We start from the raw sequence: 22,281 nt of genomic DNA on the forward strand, positions 1-22,281 counted from the left end.
CCGATAAAAGCCCCAAGACGGCAGCATTTCACGCCTACCACAACAGCGAAGTTTGGCGTTGACAAGGATGTGAGAAATGCCATGTTCACGGGCTGCTGTGACCAGAGACCCCCCACAACAAGACTTGCGTTATCACTGGAGAAATTCTCACATGGAAACCAGGACGCTTGGCCAAGGCAGTTCTTTGCAGGACTGTGGTTCATCATTATGAGAATTTGGGGAAAATGTTACGTCTACCGTGAGGAAAACTGAGAAGTTGTGGTAGAGGCATAAAAGGCAAATGGAAGAATTATTTGTACTGATGCCATCTGTGTCGAGTCTGAACATGTGTAAAAATGTTGTGTTATTAATGGAGAAACTAACATGCTACGTAAAGCATGGATGGGTAAATGAAACCCACTTTACGAGAGTGGTCAGCCCTGGAGAGAAAGAGAACAGACAGACCCAGGGTTGCACCAGTTTATTTTTTTAATCTGAAGTATGTCGAACGTGAGAATTTGACAGGACTATCTCAGGACGGTGCGGGTCTTTTTTATTTTAAACTCTGTGCTTTTTCTGTATGTTCGGTATGTCCCAAAAAAAAGGTTTTTAAAAGGAAAGCACAGATTGATGGAGAGTCCCCTAAAACAGAAAGATGTGTACCAAAAACTTTGCGTGGAATGCTGTTTCTTTTTAGCAAAATACATACATTATATTTGGAGATAGATATATATATATATCCCCCCCCCCAAAAAAAGCCCATCAGGTAGGAACCCGTTATCTTCATCAGAGAACAGGCGTACAATGGAACTCTACCGGGCTATTTAAGATGCTACATATCCATCATATTTACTGCCGAAGACATCCAAGAAAAACCATTAAAAAGCAATTTATGGAACAGCAGATAGGCAGGCCCCCACAAACATAAAATTGAATGCCTGTTATTATAAATACGGGCATGTAGAGGGGAGTTGACCTGTGCATTTGCAGGAAGCTTTGTGGAAAAAGAACTCCAAAATGTTAATAGTGGGTATCTTTACATAATGATATTTCATGAACATTTTCATTTTTTTCTGCCCTTTCCTAAACCGACAGAATGTGTCACAGCAAGTAGGAATCATTAATACAATCACACACACAAAGAAGTCCATCAGGTTATTCTGTGTTTGTGGGGGCAAAGTTCTCTCTATAGCATCTTCAGTAGCTTAGAGAATGGAGGTCTGCCGACCGACCGCTGCAGTTCAGGTCACGATGCTGTGTTGACAACTAACAGAATTAGGACAGTAAGAGGTGACACCGGAGAGGAAGCCAAGAGTGGAACAGAGGGGGCCATCCGGGAACTCCTGGAACCAACAGGCTGAGCTCAGACCTCTGGTCTGGGTTCTCACAGTCCTGGCTTCCTTACCATATTCAATGCCAAGTGTACCCGAAGGCAGGTAACAGCCATTATCACTTTCACTAACACCCCCCTGCAGGTGGTGATTTGTATCAGCTGGAAGAAACCTACAGTGCAGTATTCTGCTTGGGCTGCCATAACAAAACGCCAGCGAGAACAGCTGAACCCACAGACATGTACTTCTCTGACTTCTGGAGGCTGGACATCCAAGAGCAAGGTGCCCTCAAGGTAGGTCTCATTCTGAGGCCTCTTCTTGGCATTAGGCTGTTTCCTCCCTGCTGTGTGCTCCCACCACCTCTTCTTTTAGGGAGAAGAGAGAGCCATCGAGCTCTCTGGTGTCTCTTCGAATAAGGATACAAATCCTATGGGATCAGGGCCCCACTCTTTTGACCTCATTTAACCTCAATTATGTAGTTAGAGGTCTCATCTCCAAATACACCCCTACTCGGGGTTAGGGCTTCAACACATGAATTTGGAGAAAAACAAACATTCATCTGGTAATATATAGTAAAAATAGAGCATAAATGAAATAATGAAGTTGCACCTGGAGAAGTATAAAATACTTCCGTTAGTCAAGTTCTCGGTGCTGAACCATGCATGTGTAACCTCTCTTCATACGAACACTTCACAACATTCCCTTTATTATCCTGGTAGGATACCCACTTCACATACATTTTTTTTTTTAATTTTAAAAATACCCAAATTTTGACATAAAAGAATAATAAATGGAAAGCAATTTATACCAAAATAAAGTGTGTTTCAGTAGGTAAACACTCTGGTACAATCCTCCCAGAAGGCAGAATGTGGTAGTCAAAGCTTTTATCTACTTAGAACAAATCAACTGGAATTTAAAAGAAGAACGTATCAAGCCGAGTACTGCCGGCCCTCTTTTCCAGGGGATACCTTGAAAGAAGGACAGGTACCCTCATCTGTGTTTGCAAACATGGAACTGTCCTGAATGCAAAGCGCAGACACGCACGGAATCTTGCGTGCTGCCCGCTGCTCAACTATCACCAAGAATATGGGAGCCAGTGAAGACTGTCTCCTACAAGTGAACAACTCTTATTAAGGTCCCAGACAAAACAACTATAACCTTCCTTCCATTTACTGGGTGCTCACATGCCTGAGAAATTCATACTATTGCAGAACTATACAAAGCAGCTTGGGAGTTGGAATCGGGTTCCAGACTCTGTGAATTATGTACAGGTGTTTCCCCTCCGCTGTCCAGCAGGACATTCCAAGGTCATGGGAACAATTCTCCATGATACAGACGGCCCCATATGCTGCAGGACACTTGGAGTCATTGGCTCCTTCCCATCAGTAACTGCCCTGCTAATTCCGCAATGTTCCCAAGCTACAAGAAAGCATTCCTGGGGATCACAGATCTCTCTTATTCCATAACTTCAGCTCTGAATTCTGCTCTGAAACCATCACAGGCAGCTACAGAACACTTCTGACATCCCATGTGAGCATTAGTAGTAGTACAAATACCAATGATAACCCTTCATGTTGTCTCGAAATAAATCTTTCTTCAGCTCACACAAGAGTATCAAGTTTACTCTTTAATTTTCTAAGCAGTACATGCCAATTAGCCTCAATTTTGAATTATGCAGTTAAATATCTACCCAGTACACTGAGAAACAAAAATTTCAAATCCCTGGTTCTTCATAATCATTCTTCCTGACCCCAAAGCAATTTCTCTTTCTCTTTCAAATTTCCTTTTAAAACCCAATCAATTTCCATTATTTATGTGCATGGAGGTGAGAGGTGGGGGCATTCCAATCCCTCCATGCATCTCTTTGGGTAATAATACCGAAGGAGGTCAACATTAAAAAGAAGACAAGCCTAGGGGTGTCACCAGGCCCCGACAACTACAGGACGAGAAGTCCTTCTTGCTGCCATCTTCACACGAGGGAGTTTTGCCAGTCAATGCTCTTCTTTGCCTCTCTCATTTGGGCAGCCAGCTGCCATAGAGAAACCAGATTTTCTTGACAAGGAGATGTTCTCTCATGCCTCGTTTGCATCTACAAAAGTTTTAAGAATTGTTTCTTTAACTTTATTTTTTTTTTCTATCACATGGGCAAACTGACCTTTGTTGGGTGTACAGTTCCAAAAATTCACAATACCACCACCACAATCAGATACAGGACAGTTCCATCATTCTCCCCACCCCTCCAAAATAAAAGTTCTCTCCTTTATCCCTTTACAGGCATACCTTGCCTCTGTCCGAAGTCCCTGGCATGCACGGATATTCTCCATCACTATAGTTTTTTGCCTTTCAAAGAAATGTCCTATAAATGGAATCACAGAGTTCATACCCTTTGAGACTAGTATCTTCCACCAAGCCTAATGCCTTTGAGATTGTTTCAAGTGGCTACGTAGATCAATCAATAGTCCATTCCATTAACTGCTGGATAATATTCCATGACATGGACATGCCTATATATTTACTCATTCACTTTCTGAAAAACATACAGATTGTTTCCAGTTGGGACAACTACAAACAGAGTGCCATAAACATTTATACACAGATGTTACGTGAACCTAAGTTTTCATTTCCGCAGGGTAGATACCTAGGCATATGATTGCTGGGTCATTATGGTAAACCTATGTTTAAATGTATTTTTTTAAAAAACCTACAAACTGTTTCCAGAATGGATTTCCCATTTGACTTTCTCACCAACAATGTATGAGAGTTCCAGTTGCTCCATATTCTTGCCAACACTTGGTACTATCAGTGATTTTTTTTCTTTTTTTCATTTTAGAATTCCAACAGGAGTATTGTAGTACCTTGGTGCAGTTTTAATCTGCATTTCTCTAATGGCCAATGACACTGTACACCTGCATGGGTTTATCTGCCATCTCTGTGTCTCTTTGGTGTAATGTCTTTTTAAGCCTTTTGCCCATTTTCTAATTAGGTTACTTTTTTTTCTCCATGTTAAATTTTGAGAGTCCTTTTGATTCTGAACACAAATCCTTTGCCAGGCATGTGATTTGCAAATGTTTTTCTCCAGGGAGCAGCTTGTCTTCATATTCTTTCAACAGAGTCCTTCACACAGGAGAAATTTGTTTTTGTTTTCGTTTTTTTAGAGGCAGAGGGAGAGAGAGAAAGAGAGAATCTGAAGCAGGTGAAACACCCAGCAAGGAGCCTGACTCAGGGCTCGATCTCACAACCCTGAGATCGTGACCGGAGCTAAAATCAAGAGCCAGACACTCAACCGACTGAGCCACCCAAGTGCCCCCAGACAACAGAAGTTTTTAACTTTCATGAAATCGAATTTACCAACCTGTTTTCTGGTCTTACTTCTACAAACTCTTTGTCTCACCCCAGGTCATGAAGATTTTGCCCCATGGTTTGTTCTAGAAGTTTCATAGTTTTACATCTTACATTTAGACCTATAATATGTATTGACTTATTTTTATGTAATTTTTGTGTATGGTTTACAACCACTTTCAAGGTTCTGCACATGGCTATCTTATTCTGAACAAAACATTTTCCTCTTTGGCGAAGTAAACACCAAAATCCTAAGAGTCCCAGATAGAACTCACTTCCAGAGGTCATCTTTCTTTCACACCTGCAAGACAAATGTTTCCCCTTTTTGTACAAAAAGATTTGTATCTTTAAAAAATTATTTGTTTATAAGAACAAGGAGACTGTAAATAGTTCAAATGTGTAGCCCTTGAACCTCTTGTCGATTTCTGCTGAACAGGAGACCAAGGCTACCTTCTCTGATGGTTGGAACCCAGGACTTACCTCTCCTTGTTGATTTATAACCAACCAAGCAATGTCCTTCCAAGTTTGTAATGGCAGATCATGCCCTTTTGGATGATTTCTGAAGTATCTCCATCATCACACACATCTACCATGGAAGACCCAACAGCCATGAGCCTTGGAAACCCTGACAGCTTGCCTCGTCTCTCCTTCCTGTCCCAAACTCGGCCTTCCTGGGAACACACGAAAGGCTACCAAGCATCTAGCATTCATTGGCTACGACACAAAGATGTGGCTCTTTTTCTCAGCAGGGTCAAAACTCTTCCTGCTTCCACATGGACACAGCGAGGTTATAAAACCATGACACGACCTCCAACACTGGTACCATCACAGCAGTCTTCCACAGACCAGCAAACATTAACAGCAGAGGTTGAGAAGACCGTGGACAGACACATTTCCACCCAAGTCCATAAAGAGAAAGAAGAGCCTCTGCTGGGATGCCAGGTGTCCGGTTACAGAGAGCTTCTCATAAACCATGCTGCGTGCCAGCAGGTCTAGTCCGAGGAGCTGCCAGTGACCACAGAGCAGGCGGAGTGAGAACTGGAGTGCATGCATGATGAGCCCCATCAAGCGCAAGCTTGAGAAGCAGCACTGTGGTACTGCCGCAGAACAAATGAGCCCAGCATGGAGTAGCCTCAAGCACCGGTCGGTCGCTGGTCTCACAGATCCTGTGGTGGGAATTCCGACAGGTACAGAGGGCTGGTTTGCCTCTGCTCCACAAATACCAGGGCCTTGGCTGAGAGACTCCAAGGCTGGGAGACTCCAAGGAGTCTCACAGCGTGAGGGCAGCGTGAAGGGCATCAGTCCGTGGTGGCTCAGCGTGAAGGGCATTAGTCCGTGGTGGCTCAGGCTCCCAAGGGCTCCTGTTCCAGCCAATATGGTGGCCGTCATATGGCCTTTTATGACTTGGCCTCAGAATAAGTGACCAGACCCCACCCTCAACGGGAAATATGTCAAAGAGACATGGCGTTCTACTTAAAAGTACCATAGCTGCCAAACCTGTGGGGGTCTGAGAAGCCCCTAAAGACGTGCCTCAAGGTTTCTGGGAAGGAAGGAAGTTTCCCTATGGTCAGTCTGGCCCCAGGGACCACCCTCAGTACACATCTAGAAATCTCTTCGTTCTCTGCCCAAAGAATGGCTGGTGAAGGCATTTTAATGTGGGGAACTCTATTCTCTGACAACTGTATTGCAGCCTGTTTCTCAAGATTCCGCTACCGAACATCCTGAAAGATAAATCAGTCCTGTGGCTAACTTTACAACAATTCCCACCGTTTTCCAAAGTAACTAGACCAGCTATTTCCAATGCCACTGTTGTGAGACTCCGTCAGGTCGCCGTGTAGACTTACTCCCTCTCCGGCTCACCCCAGAATTCACTTGAATCACATCCCGACTTGCTATGATCAAACGTAATTAATGCCTTTTGTCCCATTCGGAGGATGCATGTCAGCGGAGTACGTCAGCACCCCATGGCCTCATCACACAGCCTTTGAACCCTTCCTCAGGCAGCTGCTGCGAGCCCCCCACCCCCCAGGAGGTGTGTCAGCTAGAAGCTGCACTTAGTAATTGGTAATCACCATAATTACCTAATCAAGAAAACACCATCAAGCTAGGCTACCCTAGCCAAAGTGTATCGCTCCCTCTCCCTTCCTCCTCCTCATCTCACCCCCCGTCCCTGTCTGTCTGTCTCTCGTCTCACCTACAGCCTGCTCTTTCCCCAGTCACGTGTGCTTATTTAATTTTTGCTGCTTCTATAAAACCTGTCTCTGATCAAAATGCCTCTTTGTTGTGGCAGGAAGCAGAGGAAAAGAGACTCCTGGTGCCTTTTCTCCTCCCTCGGATTCATTCTGTTGAAAATGCAGGATGAGTGTCCGGAGTCTGACATCGTTTTCCAGCGTGGTTCCGTCCAACTCGGGGGCAGCAGGCCTGGGAGAGAGCCCGGCCTCCGCCCCTGCTCTCCCTGACACAGCACAAGGGGAGGGTGTTTTTGTTTCTGTTTTCTTTAAAAGCCATGCCCACTGATGTCCTGCTGTGACTTCTTTCCTACATCGCACCCTGACATGAGCACTCCAGCCTACCAGACCTTCCTCACTCATCACGTTACTGTACAGAAATAAGACTCTCATTGTGAGCCACGTCTAGTCAATCTCCCGCCTGCTAAGATCTCTTCTCCCCCTCCCATCACTCCGCAGCACATATAACGAGGCCTGACCCACCATCTCCCTGGGAGCCTGTGAATTTTTTTCAAAAGGGAAATAATTTTCACTGTGTATCTGGACAAGAAAACCAGGTCAAAACTGACCATTACAAGAATCTCAAGTAACAACCTTTAAGCTCCTGAATCCAACAGTCTTTGCCTTATAAACATCGAATGTCATTTTCCCAGGAGGCATGAGCGACTGAAGTGCGCTCCCGCATGGAGAGCTTTTCCAGAATAGTGTTTGTCTCTTACACCCACCCTCCTCTAGCTCAGCCGCTTCAGAGGTCTCTCTCTAAAACATCGTCCGTCTACTCCCAGCCCCCATCCTGCAGCCAACACGGAGCGCTCCGATCTGGCCTCATGCTCCCACTTCACAGATGAAGTGATAAAGACCCCAAGAGGCACGGCTTCCCCGCTATGTCCAACCCACATGCATCCTTGAGCCAAAACAACGGAGAATAGTTACAGCCCTTCCGGGAACCACAGCTTTATACTTTGTTCTGTTTCTTTCGGGTTTATCCAATGAACGTTCTCGACTAAGGTAAGAAAGGGTAGCCAAGAAGGCATTGAGTCTACATTCCAGGGACCGAGAACGATGCTCCAGAAATTCTTGGTGAGACTACAATGGTGTTAACGTCACTGGGCATTGGGACGCCCAGACAGCTGCAAAGCATGATTCCTGGGTTCGTGTGAGCGTGTCTCCAGAAGAGATGAGCATTTGACCAGCGAACTGACTAAAGAAGATCTCTTTACCAGTGTGGGTGGGTGGGCATCATCCCATCCACTTAGGTCCTGAGCAGAGCAAAATGCAGAGGAAGGGCGAATCCGCTCTCTGTGTCAGCTAGGACCATCCGTCTCCTCCAGCCCTCGGACATCGCTGCTCCTGCTTCTTGGACCTTTAGACGCAGACTCAGGACTTAGACCATCAGCCCCCAGTTCCCAGGCTCTTAGACTGGGGCTGACTCACCCCACTGGCCCTCCTGGTCCCCAGCCTCCACACAGAGGTCACGGGACCACTCAGCCTCCGTAACCCTGTGAGCCAATTCCTACAGTAAACCTGCTTTTATAGTTCTCTCTCCGTCTACATCCATCCGACTTGTTCTGTTCTCCGAAGAACCCCAGAGTTTACCCAGTGGCATGACAAGATAATAGGAACATGAACAGCGCTAATTCACGTTAATCTAAGTAACAGGGCTACCGGTGGTGCTTATTCCTAAAAGTGTGCTTTAACCGGGAAAGAAAGGTATGGACAAGGCGCGGAATCCTTCAGTGAGTTCACTGTTCATATTAAACTAACATATATTTATTTATCCTCATAAAAGAAAAAGAGGCTTGATAAATTTTAACAACTTTCAGTCCCCTCTACGTATAAAATGCTTTAATGAGAAGCCAGCTGAAAACAAGTCTAGTGGGCCATTTGCTTTAACTCTCCTCGGGGGTGGTGGGGGGAGAAAAGCATTTCATTAAAACGTGGGTATTTCTGTGAAGGTGCGTCAAACGAATGCAGAAACACACAGAGAACCGAGGAATCTGGTGTCACCACTTACGACTGCACGTCCTGCTTCTGTCCTTGAGATGCCTCAGTAACGCTATGAGCCTAAGAGAAATAACTTCCTTCACAATTTAGCTTTGTGACTTGCTACCCCCTTGCAATAGGGAAAAACAGAAAAAAGGCACCAACAAAAAAAATATGCAGAGAACAATTCAAATATCTTTCAAGACTAAACATTGCGTCCCATAAAGCTTGTAGGGCTTACTGTAATGCCTGCCAAACAGTGGTGCCTAGCGACTCAGTACCCCGGGCACATGTGGACACTGACTCAGTGCCTGTGGCCACCTGCGGTACTGACGCAGCACCTGTGGGTATTACCCCTGTGGGGAAGAGAACTCTAGAGGGTTTCCACCATGCAGCTGTCCGGAGTTCTCAAGGGTCAAAGTGTCTTCAGAGGCTTGTTGTAGAACATTGTGAACATCTCTGCTAAGGAGGACATTGGCAAACCAGATGCTTATGATATTGTATTCAATATCATATCAATTCACTTCTAGAAACTTCTCCGCAGCACCAACTATCCCCTTCGGTGCAACAGGAAAGAAAGATACATCCTCTCCCTCCCGGATCTTCCTTCCTGCTTCCCCTCCCGTCTTATTTCTTCTTTCTCTTTTGTTATTTGTTTGTTTGTTTGTTTATTTTTTGTTTTGTTTGTTTGTTTTGTTTTTTTAATTAAATTAATTTATTTATTTTCAGAAAAATGGTATTCATTATTTTTTTACCACACCCAGTGTTCCATGCAATCCGTGCCCTCTATAATACCCATCACCTAGTTCCCCCAACCTCCCACCCCCCCGCCACTTCGAACCCCTCAGTTGTTTTTCAGAGTCCATAGTCTCTCATGATTCACCTCCCCTTACAATTTACCCCAACTCCCTTCTCCTCTCTAAGACCCCTTGTCCTCCATGGTATTTGTTATGCTCCATAAATAAGTGAAACCATATGATAATTGACTCTCTCTGCTTGACTTATTTCACTCAGCATAATCTCTTCCAGTCCTATCCATGTTGCTACAAAAGTTGAGTATTCATCCTTTCTGATGGGGGCATAATACTCCATAGTGTATATGGACCACATCTTCCTTATCCATTCGTCCGTTGAAGGGCATCTTGGTTCTTTCCATAGTTTGGCGACCGTGGCCATTGCTGCTATAAACATTGGGATACAGATGGCCCTTCTTTTCACTACATCTGTATCTTTGGGGTAAATACCCAGGAGTGCAATTGCAGGGTCATAGGGAAGCTCTATTTTTAATTTCTTGAGGAATCTCCACACTGTTCTTCAAAGAGGCTGCACCAACTTGCATTCCCACCAACAGTGGAAGAGGGTTCCCCTTTCTGCACATCCTCTCCAACACATGTTGTTTCCTGTTTTGTTAATTTTGGCCATTCTAACTGGTGTAAGGTGATATCTCAATGTGGTTTTAATTTGAATCTCCCTGAGGGCTAGTGATGATGAACATTTTTTCATGTGTCTGACAGCCATTTGTATGTCTTCATTGGAGAAGTGTCTGTTCATATCTTCTGCTCATTTTTTGATATGTTTGCCTGTTTCATGTGTGTTGAGTTTGAGGAGTTCATTATAGATCCTGGATATCAACCTTTTGTCTGTATTGTCATTTGCAAATATCTTCTCCCATTCCGTGGGTTGCCTCTTTGTTTTGTTGACTATTTCCTTTGCTGTGCAGAAGCTTTTGATTTTGATGAAGTCCCAAAAGTTTATTTTCGCTTTTGTTTCCTTTGCCTTTGGAGACATATCTTGAAAGAAGTTGCTGTGGCTGATATCGAAGAGATTACTGCCTATGTTCTCCTCTAGGATTCTGATGGATTCCTGTCTCACGTTGAGGTCTTTCATCCATTTTGAGTTTATCTTTGTGTACGGTGTAAGAGAATGGTGGAGTTTCATTCTTCTACATATAGCTGCCCAGTTTTCCCAGCACCATTTATTGAAGAGACTGTCTTTTTTCCACTGCATATTTTTTTCTGTTTTGTTGAAGATTATGTGACCATAGAGTTAAGGGTCCATATCTGGGCTCTCTACTCTGTTCCACTGGTCTATGTGTCTGTTTTTATGCCAGTACCATGCTGTCTTGGTGATCACAGCTTTGAAATAAAGCTTGAAATCAGGTAACGTGATGCCCCCAGCTTTATTTTTGTTTTTCAACATTTCCTTAGCAATTCAGGGTATCTTCTGATTCCATACAAATTTTTGGAATATCTGCTCCAGCTCTTTGAAGAATACCGGCGGAATTTTGTTCGGAATGGTATTAAAAGTATAGATTGCTCTAGGCAGTATAGACATTTTAACAATGTTTATTCTTCCGATCCAAGAACATGGAATGGTCTTCCATCTTTTTGTGTCTTCTTCAACTTCTTTCATGAGTGTTCTGTAGTTCCTCGAGTACAGATCCTTTACCTCTTTGGTTAGGTTTATTCCCAGGTATCTTATGGTTCTTGGTGCTATAGTAAATGGAATCGATTCTCTAATTTCCCTTTCTGTATTTTCATTGTTAGTGTATAAGAAAGCCACTGATTTCTGCACATTGACTTTGTATCCTGCCACGTTGCTGAATTGCTGTATGAGTTCTAGTAGTTTGGGGGTGGAATCTTTTGGGTTTTCCATATAAAGAATCATGTCATATACGAATAGAGAGAGTTTGACTTCTTCATTGCCAATTTGGATACCTTTTATTTCTCTTTGTTGTCTGATTGCTGTTGCTAGGACTTCTTTTTTTTTTTTAAGATTTTATTTATTTATTTGACAGAGAGAAATCACAAGTAGACGGAGAGGCAGGCAGAGAGAGAGAGAGGGAAGCAGGCTCCCTGCTGAGCAGAGAGCCCGATACGGGACTCGATCCCAGGACCCTGAGATCATGACCTGAGCCGAAGGCAGCAGCTTAACCCACTGAGCCACCCAGGCGCCCCTGTTGTTAGGACTTCTAATACTATGTTGAACAAGAGTGGTGAAAGTGGGCATCCTTGTCTTGTTCCTGATCTCAACGGGAAGGCTGCAAGCTTTTTCCCATTGAGGATGCTATTTGCTGTGGGTCTTTCATAGATAGATTTTATGAGGTTCAATAATGTTCCCTCCATCCCTATACTTTGAAGCATTTTAATCAGGAACGGATGCTGGATTTTGTCAAATGCTTTTTTTGCATCAACTGAGAGGACCATGTGGTTCTTCTCTCTTCTCATATTAATTTGTTGTATCACATGAATTGATTTGCGAATGTTGAACCATCCTTGTAGCCCAGGAATGAATCCCACCTGATCATGGTGGATAATCTCATCTGTCTTTAAGACTGACAACATACAGCGCTGGTGTTAAGGAAACACATGAAGCAGAGAAACGCGGAAGCAGCTGTGGAACGGTATGTAGGGAAAGCACGGCCCTGAAGGACTCTGTGCACGTCGCAGCTGACCCTGGGAAATGCCTCGTGTCTGGGAAGACTGCACTGCTGAGCGGTCCCAGCAAGGGGCAGGAGGAACTCTCCGTGCATCCTATGACCACACTGCCCTCAGAGCCCAGGGACACACAGTTTACTTCCAGCGCCAACACCTTCAGTTGCTGACAACGGGATCAAATCATCAAATACTGACATAGAAGGAGAAGAAAGTCAAGTACACCCCACGGCTGCCCAGTGGCTCACTGTCCCGGCCACCTGCCCGGAGAACAGGATGGAGACTCCTTCTGAAATCTCCGGAGCTCGCTCCCACCTTTTACAAAGTCAGATCCAGAGCACAGCCAGAAGCCGGGCCCTGGGACCCGCCACGGGGCTCACGCTTTGCGCTGCCACACATTTCACAGTAGCTGGGCATTTTCATTAGCTCCAACTCAGCCCTAAAATCAAAACTTCTGTTTGGAATTACTTCCCTCTCTTGACTGTACCAAAGTGGAATCAGAAGCTCACAGAGAAGTGCCGTGAAAATCCCAGGCCCAAGACCTGCACTGCGTGTTCCCAATCGTGTACGGACCACAGCGAGAACCGAGACCTAGAACGATAGCGATCTGAGGTGAGAGCATTGTTGTGTCGTGGGGAGGATAAGAGGATGTTCCACTGCTCTTCATAAATACAGCCATGCCGCTCAGCTTCCCCTAACAAGTACTGTCCCGAGGCCAGGGCTTCTGGGCTGACCTGCGGAATTCAGTCTCATTTGCTGACCGCCCCACTCAGCCATGGACTACATCCCCCTCTCTGAAGCGCCAGGAACGGTGGAAGCACAACCTAGAACTTGGCTTCAAGGAATTTACCAGCAGAGATAAGCAGACAGGGGGCGCCAGACAGTTAAGCGTCTGCCTTCGGATCAGGTCATGGTCCCAGGGTCCTGGGATCGAGTCCCACATTGGGCTCCCTGCTCAGCGGGGAACCTGCTTCTTCCTCTGCCTGCCATACCCCCTGCTTGTGCTCAAGAAAGAAAGAAAACAAAGAAAGAAAGGCAGACAGATAAAAACTCAGAATAGTGTAGAAGGGTTACCATAAGCTATGCCGGGTGTGGGGTCGGAGCAGGAGGAAGAGGGAGTGAGGGTTTAAAGGGGACGGGGTTCCAGCTTGGGAAGATGAGAAAGTTCTAGATGGTGATGATGATTGCACAGCAGTGTGAACGAACTTGATGCCACAATTATACACTCAGAAAGGATCCAAATGGTAAATTTTATATGATGTAATATTTTACAATAAAAAAAAATCAGAAAAATAAAAACACGACCCAATGTCCTGAAATCCAACCATATTACACTGCCTTAGGAAGCATGAAATAAAAACATAGCTTGGAGCGCCTGGGTGGCTCGGTCGAGGAACCATCTGACTCTTGGTTTCAGCTCAGGTCATGATCTCAGGGTCCTCAGATGGAGACCTGCATCAGGCTCCATGCTGGGCATGAGGTCTGCTTGAGATTCTCTCCCTCTCCCTTAACCCCTCCTGCGCATGCTCTCCCCCACCCGCCTCATATATATTAATAAATTAAAAAAAAAAACAAAAACCCACAGCTCAGTGGTGAAACCTGAAAGCAGCTTTACCCGCTGACCCCACCCGCCACATGCTTCTGGATAAAGCCTGCCCTGCTGGTTGCTACAAAGATCTTGCACAAGCAAACTTCATATAAACATCTCTTTTCTCAAAAAAGGAACAGCCTTGAAAGCATGTTCAGGAATACAGAGATATATATAAACGATACAGAACATTCCACATTTGCTTAGAAAGGGAATCCATCCGCTCTGGTGTGTAGGATGTGTGGTACCCTACAAATGAGCTCGATTTGGGTCCAAATCAGAAATAACGCTTTTAGCATAATAGGAAAAGGATACTACATTCTTAGTACTAGACGCTAACAAGGGATTAAACCTGAAAGCGACGGGCTAGTGATTCTGTGCTACAACCTTCTAATGGGATTGTTTTAGTGACTACATCTGTACTCAAAGCATTTGTGGCCACCGTGCCTTATGGCGTAATGCATAACTAGCCCTTTTCTGAGAGCCCCTCGATCACTACAAAGAAAACACCTCGAAGGGAAAACAAACACTTCCTTAATGAGTATTGCACCTGCTGGTGTGAAATATCAGGCAAACACATACGAAAATTAAAGTACTTAATTCAACCCATCTTCATTCACTCAGTTCCAACAGTTCTAAAACTCCTAAATCATTTGCAAATGAAATATTGCCTTGAAATAATAAAAGTATAAAATATGCTCATGAAGTCATTAAATTAGCCTATTTTCCCACATAATTATGTTTTACTTTTCTCCTCACTAATTTCTTTACACTAGAATTAGCGTGAATTCTATTTGAATACAATAGCAGTTCCTGGCTCACGACAAGAGTTTTACAAATAGGAGAAGCGTAGAGCTGAACGCAAGCAGGACCCGCCTGGCCACGGAAAGCCTCATCAGGACTCAAGGGCCGGAAGGGCAGAGCCGCAGACACATGCTCTAAAGCCACTTTGGCAGAAGGTTGTGGTTTATCTTGTGTTGTATCAGTAAATTAAAATGGTGTCGCCATTAGGCAGGAAAGTAAGGGGTAGCTGGAAATCAGACGGAAAGAACTACCGGGAGAGTGATGATCACAGGAACGGAGGTAGCCGAGAGAAAAAGGAGCCACCAAATGAGCAACGCAATCATTCACGACAAGTCCCCAGGAAGAGACACCTGAAGGAGGTAACAGGAGGGTTTCCGAGACCTGAAACTGCACCTTCACAACAGAGGACAGAAGACGAAGCCTCGGGGTGGACGGGGTGGGGAGGACACGAGACAGAGAATATCAGATGAGGAAAACTCCAGAACACAGACAGACAGCGCACCCTGTGGTGTCAACTGTTCGCAGTGCCGACGTCGGAAGGACTTTCTCTGTCCTGCTTGATTAATCCAGGGAAAAAGAGAAGAGTCCCGGTTCTTTTCCGCTGATAATATGCACCCTGACAACACGTACAATGAAATAATATGTGCACTGATTTAGACACGCAGCTTTTCTCTCTGTTTCATTAACAGATAGTTTATCGGAAAGCTTGCAAATATTCCAAATGACTCAAGCGTCCCATGGTGTGGGCACCTGTGATGAGGGCCAAGGATAGAAAACAGAGACTGTCCGCTTTCAGAAGAAAAGCTATCTTTGCCAGGTCATCTGTTTTAAGGCCCGGGTTCCTGGGCCCTCAGAGCCCCAGCACCCACTCCAGCATGACGGGGTCCCCATATCTATGCTGAGGACAAGGGGTGGTGACTTTCACACGGAGAATGCCAATTACTCGGGTTCTTAGTTCATTTCAAGTTCTATCTTGCAATCCTTTCTAGAATACAAACCCTCACCAGCCTGGACCCCCACGCCACGCCATCTCACGGGTCTAAGACCACAGCAAACTCTGCTGAGCTGTCCCTTGTCTCTAGAGTTTTCTGCTGATGTTTTGGACACTTTGGTGTTTCTGTATCCAAGTCCTCCACACGAACAGTCCTAAACCAAGCCAACTCCTTCCATTGTCTCCCACAGTCCAATGGCAACAATGGCTATAAAGAAAGGCCAGCAATAAACATTGGAAAAAATAAAATAAAATTTTGAAAACCTGGCTTGTCCTGCTGAGGGCTAACCAGTGAGGAAATCTACAAAGTGGGAAAGTGAGTTCAGCAGCAGATGGAGAGGGAACTTACCCCTACAGAATCACTTTGGAATGCTGCAAACCCAGGACCAAAGTGCACACGAACTGCCCCGGAATTACATGTTCTTAAGATGGAACATCTCCTCCCTGCTCCCTGCTAAGCTTGCCCTCCCCCTCTCTGAAATAAAAATAAGTAACATTTTTAATAGTTAAGCCTCCGACTCTTGATTTCAGCTCAGGTCATGATGTCAGAGTCATGAAACGAAGCCCTGCATCAGGCTCTGAGCTCAGTGAGGAGTCTGCTTGAGCTTCTCTCTCCCTCTCCCCCTCCCTGAATCTCCCCCCCCCCCCCCTGCTCGTACTTTCCCTAACAAAAAAAAAAAAAAAATAAGTTAGTTGATTAAAAATAATAATATTTTTCACAAGGTAACTGGGAGAGAGTACAAGAATTCTTTAACAACTGGCCTAGTAGACAAATGAAATTCATTCAAGGAACCAGGAAGACTCAGCACAGCCAAAGGCCAGTTTCAAAGCCTCTAGATAGACTAGACTCAACTTTCCTACAAAGAGAACTTCTGGATACATGGCAACTCCATGCTTCCCACTCCTAAAACTGTCTCTAAAGGAAAACAATTAAAAATAACTATGTCAGGGGGCACCTGGCTGGCTCAGGCAGTAGAGCATATGACTCTTGATGTTGGGGTCATGAGTTTGAGCCCCGTGTTGAGTACAGAACCTACTTGAAAAAATAAAATAATAGTAACCACCATATTAACACATAATCAATTCACTCTAGATGTTGGATGTTGATCCCAAGACAATGCCTGACCTTCTTCAGGGCTTACTGCTACCTCTGCTCACCCCAGCAAGAGAGCCAAAAGGCTCCTATCACATAGGACAGGATTAGTGCTAACTCGCCAGGACATCTGAAAATGCGTAACATGGGAACTCTACAGCTGTTTGGTAACACAAAGCGACTTTTATCACAGAAGTTTAACTCAAAACAACCACAATTAAATCTGACGTTCATCCTGGGTCTCCCAATGAAAGAAAAATGGAAGTTCACAGCTCTTAACTCATCATAAAATATAATAAAAATAGCATTCCTTTTGTTTTGGGTTTTGGGGGCAGCAGGGAGGTGATGATCTGTTTTTAATTTTTATTAATCCAAAAATTTTGAAGAACTAGACTTCATTTCACTTCCAATAGAAGAATATTTTTTTAAAGATTTTATTTATTTATTTGTCAGACAGAGATCACAAGTAGGCAGAGAGGCAGGCAGAGAGAGAGAGGGAAGCAGGCTCCCCGCTGAGCAGAGAGCCCTATGCGGGACTCGATCCCAGGACCCTGAGATCATGACCTGAGCCGAAGGCAGAGGCTTTAACCCACTGAGCCATCCAGGCGCCCCAAAAGAATATTTTTAAACAAATATGTGGTTCTACTTTGTAAAAACCATTTTGTAAATAAAAAGTCTTGCAATCCCCATAGCTTCTCAATTACTCTGTACAAGCCTGCGCAGAATTATCCATTAGAGACACTTACTGAAATACATACAAATGACATAACAAGAAGGCTAGTTATTGCTTCAGAAACAATACAGGCTGGCGAAATGGGTGGGAGTATTGATTTTATAAGGTTGGCTTTGAATTGACCATGATCGATGTCAGGCAATGGGCAGATTGGGGGTAGGGGCAGTCACCACGTAGATCATCTACTTTGGGGTATAAGGAAATTTCCCACAATAAAAGAGTTGTAAAAGCAGAACAGGAAGAGTATTTTGACATTCATTAGGAAAAATAAAAGTTGCAAACCACAGCAAGTAATGACTAGAGCTCCAGATTTTAGCAGAATGTGCCAACATAGTGTTGAGAAGTTGACGACTTTGGGCATTAATTATTTTTGTCTTCTTAAACCTACCTGGTCCGCAGCTCACTGTCTCATTAAAATGGATCAGTGTGGAGGTACCAAGCCTTCCCAGTAGGAGAACCTCAAAAACTAATAGCCAACTGGTACTAATCTAAAGGGGAATCCCATACAAATCAATTTATGACTGAAAACTACGAAAATCATGTGTTCAGATCACATTTCTTAGCCTATTACCAACACGATATGGTGCACCCTTAAATGTGCATCCTAAACAAATCCATTTGCATACACAGTGGAATGGGGAACTCAGACTACCATTCTAGAATATTCTGAAGGGAGTGAGAGACTACAAGATTAAGATATCAACAGTAAGTCTTCCAATCAAAAACATATGTAAGTGTATATACCTAACTCCAATTTTAAGAAAAAGTAATCATCACTGTCCTATGTCATTTGTTTTATCCAAAACTACCAGGAAACCATACTTAAAAGACCCAAGATATAAACTACTCTAACACAAATTAAAAGTAAAAGCAGTATTACCCATAATACAATGTCTTCGGGAGAATTACAATAGCGTTCATTGGGGAAAAGGAAGAGAGAGACGTGTCGGGGGTTAAAAAAAAGAACACAATGCCAGAACCTTCCTATATAAGAAAACCAACACTGATTCAGGCAGAACAAGCTTATAATTCTGATTTAGGATCATACTAGTAAGGCCATGGGAAGTTTCAGGTAAAGGGGCAGAAAATGGGACTCCACGTCCACAACTCCTCTAAGCTCTTGGCAGGGTTGTCATAGTCTCCTGAAAATTCAGTAAGATGAAAGGAAAAAATGTTCACTCTTAATAGTATTCTCATCCACTGACCCAAATACCATCCACCAACTGGCAATTATTCATACGCTTCCGGTAAGAAGCCATGGCAGGTTTCCATGTGACTACATTAGTCCAGGGCTCTTGGTGGGACCCCTGTGCTGTGCGCACCTACATGGATCTGTCCCTGCCCAAGGCTCAAGTCTTAGGCACTTTTGCCTTCATGGGTCAGGAACATGAGACCAACATGTGGGTGTGACATCTTGAAAGAAAAGAGGGCACGAAGAAAGTTCTCTGGCTGTTTCATCTGTAATTCATACTTAAATTTTTTATGAGCTCTGGCACACGGATGATAGAAGAAGGATGGAAGGGATCTCAGGCAGCAAAATCAGCAGCAAAAGAGGACCCCCAGGGAAAGAGATGGAAGACAGGGGAGGGGTGGACAGGGAGGCAGGGCCAGGAGGTCCCCGGAAACAAAATCGTCCCAGCAAGAGGCGGAAAGTAGAAAATCGCGCTTCCCCATCCGTGAAGACTGGGCCAACTTATAAAGGATGATTTCCAGATTCTGGAGCTTGCAGGTTCCCCAGACCTTTCTAAAAGTCGGAGTCCCTTCAAGACCACTCCACGTAGACCAACATAAGAAAATCAAAGCTTAAGGTGAAGTATCTTCAAAAATATTTTTGACACCCTTTATTCTGAGGCCAAGTCTACAACCGCCAAGTGATGGATATCAATGAGGATGCTGCCATGGATCCCGAAGACACGGACGTCCAAGCCTGCCCTCTCCGCTCGCCCATCAGACACACCAGCCAAGCGTGGTGCTCAGTCTTTGCGTAAATGGCCCTCAGCCCCTCAGCCCCGGGTTTCTCACAAGGAATCCCATGAAACGACTGGAATGTAATCTGATCAGGTTGGAAGCTTCAACCACAGTTTACAATCCTACTTTGAGCCCCGAGAGACAGTCTGCTTAAAACCACTGACGCTACTGAAATCGGAACGAGTCACCACTACCCGGCTAAGCACTACACCCTTACCGTGTTCCAGAGCAAGAATAAAGGCTTCGAACAGCTGAACTCTGTCGTCTTCACGCCTCAAACTCCCCATTCGACACTAAGGACCCAAATGGCCAGAGCTGCTGGCCGAACTTTGAGCCTCATATTTGACGGTACAACATCATAGAACATACATCCTGTGACCTTCGCTTTTTTCTCTTTGTGCAAAGTAACTCAATCAAACTGTTGCTTGTTCTTCTGTCTTTCGAGACACGTGCAGGATCTTCTTGTCCATGGTATGTTCTAAAATGATACAATGCTATGTCTGGGGGCCGGGGTTGGGGGGACAGGGAGCTCCTTTTATCCCCACAGGTTCATCTTAAATAGTTAAAAACACTGAATTTGTGAGTGAGGGTATTTTGCAGGCTATAATAAGACACCGCAAATTTTTAAAACAAGCCTTTTAGAACTGCTGGTCTCTTGAAAATACTAAACTGATAAGAACAGATATGACACTCGATCTGAGCCAAAAGGCCAAGAAGCGATGTCTCTTAAAGATATTGTGCACATATTAACCGATAAACTCAAGCTTATGAAAACAGGATTTGAAAATGAAAAATGGAATCTAGGCCCAATATGACACATTTAAGCACAGAGAAATGCAGAAGTAGTAAGTGATTTTTTTCTGCCCCAGATTGGGGTATACCTTAAAAGCACAGTAAAGAGTATTGCTGGTGTACCCCAACTGTGAGAAAGGCAATCATATCGTGGGCCATCAGTCTCTTTAGAAGTTAACAATACAGGGGAGAAGCACATATATTAAATCAAGAGCAAATGCTACAAGGTAGAAATTTAAGATACTTTATCACCTATAGAAAATGCATTTTTACTCCCAAACGGGGAAAAAAAAAAAAACAGTTTGGTTTGGTTTTATGTTTCCAGCACTTTTACATTTTCCTTGAGACATTTGGAAAGATGAAATAGTTACCCTCAAAAAAGTGTTTGTTAGCTAAATGCATTGTAGCAGACACTGTGGTCTGTCCCTGAAGGCCATTTTTCCCCTTATTTCTCTTAGCAAAAGCAGCTTCCACACCTGGGGAGGTTCAGCTACAAAGCTGGGCTCCCCAGCTGCGGACCACATCTGCCACCCTCCTTTGCAATGGGGGATGGTGATGTGCTGAATTCTGGCCCACAGAAGGTGAGCAGCAGGTCCGGGACTCTCTCCTGTGTCTTTCTTGCTGGGAACATGAAGGAGACTGGAGTTTCCATCACCCAGTGGTGCTGAGGTCCCCCATCCTGAACCACTCACCCCTGGCCTATTGCCGGAAGGAGGGACAAGCTTCTAAATGACCGTGAGCCACAGTATGTGGGGGGTCTTTTTGTAACAGACATTTAAGCTGTATCCTGATACATAAACCATGCGATCAAGGACCTCAGATGTGCTATAAAGCCAAAATCCCCAGAGACTAAAAATGGGAAAGAAAAAAAATAAAGGGGCCCATGAAAATGAGAAGAAAAAAATCAATCATAACCCAATCCCTGTGCTTCTAAAAACCATTTAAATCTTCATAACACAGTTGACCCTTGAACAACGTAGGGTGTCAAGGCAGGTAATGGGGGGTGACGGGAGCCGACCCTCTGTGCAGTCAAAATCCAAATACAACTTCTGACTCCCCCAAACTTAACTACTAACAACAGCCTACCATTACTGACAACATAAACTGCTGATTAACAAATCCTTCGTATATGTACGTACGTTAAATGTAATCTATAATGTATCCTTAAAGTCATTTAGAGGGGCGCCTGGGTGGCTCAGTGGGTTAAAGCCGCTGCCTTCGGCTCAGGTCATGATCTCAGGGTCCTGGGATTGAGCCCCACATCGGTCTCTCTGCTCAGCAAGGAGCCTGCTTCCTCCTCTCTCTCTGCCTGCCTCTCTGCCTACTTGTGATATCTCTCTCTCTGTCAAATGAATAAATAAAATCTTTTTTTAAAAAAAAGTCATTTAGAAAAGTGTAAGAAAATGTATTTATGATACTGAACTGTATATATCAGAAAAAAACAAGAATATGTACGTATAAGCGGACCTGTGCAGTACAAACCCGTCGAGATCAAGGGCCAACTGTACTTTTAGGAAGCCGTATTCATACGCAGGCAAAGTCAACCTATATTCCTCTAAATGTGAAAGAAAACATGCTTTTGATAGCAGAAAGACGAGTTACACTGAGAAGCTGAATAGGCAAGCGTTTCAAAAAAAAATTAAATTTAATCTAATATACTGCACTTAAATATTTGTTAAAGAGCTGCTGCCAACTATGCTAATAGAACGTTTCATTGACACTTATTTGCCAGTTGGTTATTTATGTGAATGTCCTTCTGGCAGAAATGCTTTGCAGAAATCCAACCTGGCAGGCCCCAGAAATACATACACTTTACTGAAAGGACCATTAACGGGACTTATAAATCTAAAACTCCATGTACATTAGGGATCTAACATTAATTTTGATGGACTAACAAATTACACATTAGATGTACAGATGAAGAATGAAAAAAATGGTGCTTTATTCAGTTCAAAAAACAAATCTGGGATTCAGTATCACTCCCAATAACATTAAACAAGGTATATAAATCATCCTTT

The 22,281-nt window shown here is 44.1% G+C and overlaps 1 protein-coding gene and 1 pseudogene across 3 annotated transcripts in view; both read right to left on the reverse strand.

Annotated features, from left to right (window-relative positions):
- SFMBT2 (Scm like with four mbt domains 2) overlaps positions 1–22,281 on the reverse strand; it is a 227,662-nt gene that overhangs the window by 157,099 nt on the left and 48,282 nt on the right. The gene's annotated exons all lie outside the window — the stretch shown is intronic.
- Positions 20,014–20,192, reverse strand: LOC132021068 (U2 spliceosomal RNA; annotated as a pseudogene).

Source organism: Mustela nigripes, chromosome 6, assembly GCF_022355385.1.
Source record: "Mustela nigripes isolate SB6536 chromosome 6, MUSNIG.SB6536, whole genome shotgun sequence".
In the NCBI taxonomy this organism is placed as follows: domain Eukaryota; kingdom Metazoa; phylum Chordata; class Mammalia; order Carnivora; family Mustelidae; genus Mustela; species Mustela nigripes.